Raw genomic sequence first — 3,438 nt, forward strand, 5'->3', positions numbered from 1 at the left:
TAATCTGAAGGAATGTAGATCAGTATATAAGAGATGTACCTGCATCAATGGACACTGTGTTAATTGTACTATCGACAATAACCAAGGTGTGGAAACAGCCTAGTTCACTGCAACTGATGAATGGATCAAGAAAATATGACATATGTACAAAATATGTTATTATTCAACCATAAAAATGAAACTCTGTAATTTACAGGAAAATAGGTAGATCTGGAAACCATCATATTAGTGAAGAAAGCCAGAAAGGCAAAGGTCACACATTTTCTCTTGTATGTAAAAGCTAGATCTGAAGGAAGTTACACATAAATGTTACACACACACATAGACACACACACACTCTTACACACATACACCCCCCCACATCCATAAAACCAACCTGATTAAAACATGATACATTCATGTGTGAGATAGTACAGTAAAGCCCTTTTGGACAATATGCATTTTAGCAAAAATGAATATTATGAAGTTGAAATGTGCTGGTCTGGCTTATAGGTACTAGTGGGAAGCTGTGCATTAACAGAGATGAAAGAGGGTGAATATGGTCAAAATACTTTATATATATATATACATATCAAAATTGAATAATAAAATTTGATAAAACTTTTTGGAAGGACAAGTGGGGAGAAGAAAGAATGGTGGGGGGGTGACTAAGCACAAGATGCATTGCACACATATACATGGACATGTTAAAATGAAACCTTGTTGCACAACTAATTGATGTTTCTATATAGTATATATATGCATATATAGTCTCTTTATATGGAAATATGCATACATACGTATATATGTCCTATATATAGAACACATATGCATATAGGATATACACACATATGTAGCATCATTCTCCCTCCCTCTTTCTTTCTCTGTAAGATCTAAGACCTCTTTGTAGAGAGAGAGAAGGAGAGAGAAATAGAAGGAAGAAGGCAGGGAGAGAGATGGGACATGAAGTTAACTGTGGGATTGTTTGAGAATTGCTGAGGTGGGAGGAAGACAGGAAAATAAAAAGAACAAAGAAGAAATAATATTGAAGTGCATTTTGTCCATGTATATGACGGTGGCACAAAAGAAATGCATTGAAAGCTATTGACAATAAGAAGGTAAGGGGGCTGGGGATATAGCCTAGTGGCAAGAGTGCCTGCCTCGGATACACGAGGCCCTAGGTTCGACTCCCCAGCACCACATATACAGAAAAACGGCCAGAAGCGGCGCTGTGGCTCAAGTGGCAGAGTGCTAGCCTTGAGCGGGAAGAAGCCAGGGACAGTGCTCAGGCCTTGAGTCCAAGGCCCAGGACTGGCAAAAAAAAAAAAAAAAAAAAAAAGAAGGTAAGGGATACTGAGAATCAGAGAGAATTAGGTGATGTTAATCTGAGAACATTATAATACATGTATGTGTGAGTTATCACATAAAATCCCAGTGTACACTTAATATATATTGAAGGAAAAACTCAGAAAATTAAAAACATGCCTTGTTTAGAGGTGAATACCAATAGAAAGGGATGTGTAGTGAACAAGGTAAAGAGGGTTGAAGTATTTTATATGCATGTGTGGGAAAGAACAATGACAGCTGTTCAAATTCTTTTAGGAAATGGAGCTCTCAAAAAGAGAAAAATATAGCTCTCACAATATAGAATATACCAGAAGAAAGAATTTCCTTTGTCATCGTGGTGGTTAACCTAGATGCTAATGGATATTTACTTGTAGAAGTAGACCTGTCAGCATGAACTGAAGTGAGTACGCAGTTGTGATATGAACATGTGCATGTTTCAGGACACAGAAAGATCACCTGGCTTTGAAAGGCTTTCTCCCATCCTGGGGTTGTTGGATCCTCTTCCATGTGGCCTTCACATCCTTGTTTCTCAGGATGTTGATGAATGGGTTGAGAAATGGAGTGATGACACAGTAGAATAAAGACAGGAACTTGGCCTGAGTGCTGCTGGCAGGAGGCTGGAGGTGCATGTAGATGCCTGGCCCTAAGTACATGGTGACAACCACCAGGTGGGAGCTGCAGGTGCTGAGTGCCTTGTATCTTCCCTCCACTGAAGGTAACTTTAGCACAGTCATGGCAATCAGAGTGTAGGAGATGAGAACCCTCAGGGGGGCCATCATTCCAAAAGGGATAGCACCAAAGATCCAGGGGAGGTCATTAGCAGTAGTGTCACCACAGGCCAGCTTAATCAGAGCAGGTACCTCACAGAAGAAGTGGTCCAGGGTGTGATGTTCACAAAGGGGAAGGTAGAGGGTGAGTGTGGACTGTATCAGGGAATTAGCCAGGCCACTGGCCCAGGATACAGCTTCCAGCCACACACATGCCCAGAATGTAGGGAGAGACTGTATCTGAGAGGATGGCAGATTGCCACATTGTAATTAAAGGCCATTATTGCTAATAGGACACATTCTGCACAACCTGTCCAGGTGAAAATGTGGAACTATATGATGCAGCCCCACGAGGAAATGGTCTTCTCTGGGGTCCAGAGGTTGGCCAGAAGTTGTGGCACAGTCGTGCAGGTGATATAGAGGGCAAGCAGATAGAGATTGTTCAGCAAGAAGTACATGGGTGTCTGGAGTCTGGGCTCCATCATGAACAGAAGGATGGTGAGGCTGTTCCCCATGAGGATGAGAATGTGGGAGACCAGGATTATGGCAAAAATGGGGATCTGCAGCTATGGATGTTCTGAGGACAACAGAAAACTCACATTTTCTCGTTCCATGACCTTCTGCTTTACACACATACAAACATATATGTATATATATATACACATATGAGTATATACATACAACCATACATACATATAGATTACTTTAAGGGAAGAGATAAAGCTTGAAGATAAATGGAGCTCTTCTATTTCCACAAGTCTATGACAATGTCCTCAAGCCTCCCACTCTATTGATGGAATAATTCCCTTAATATAATTCTTAAATATTGAGCAATTCTCTCTCATAATACCCTATGCTCTGCTTTGAAGTAGGGATAAAGTTAGTGCTGGGATATCCTAAACATAATGAGTAATCTCTAAACATTTCAGTCAAATCAAATAATTTTTATTTTATTTTATTTTTTTTGGGGGGGGGGCAGTCCTGGGCCATGAACTCAGGGCCTGAGCACTGTCCCTGGCTTCTTTTTGCTCAAGGCTACCACTCTGCCACTTGAGCCACAGCGCCACTTCTGGCCATTTTCTGTATATGTGGTGCTGAGGAATTGAACCCAGGGCCTCATGTATACGAGGCAAGTACTCTTGCCACTAGGCCATATTCCCAGCCCCTCAAATAATTTTTTAAAAATGATGCTCTCTTCCTTTAGCTAAAAAAATAAAAATGATGCCCCCCTTGGTCTCTCTTTCTTCTCTGTTCTTACTCTCTTTAAAATTTCCCTCTTACCACCATTTTTTTCAACCATTACTAATTTTTGCAACTTTGATTTTTTAATACTTTTTACTTATAA

General features: G+C 40.5%; 1 pseudogene; it reads right to left on the minus strand.

The window, feature by feature from the left end:
• Positions 1 to 1,778: 1,778 nt before the first annotated feature.
• Positions 1,779 to 2,707, minus strand: LOC125359806 (annotated as a pseudogene).
• Positions 2,708 to 3,438: the final 731 nt, after the last annotated feature.

The sequence above is a fragment of the Perognathus longimembris genome, chromosome 11 (genome assembly GCF_023159225.1).
Source record: "Perognathus longimembris pacificus isolate PPM17 chromosome 11, ASM2315922v1, whole genome shotgun sequence".
Taxonomy (NCBI): Eukaryota; Metazoa; Chordata; class Mammalia; order Rodentia; family Heteromyidae; genus Perognathus; species Perognathus longimembris.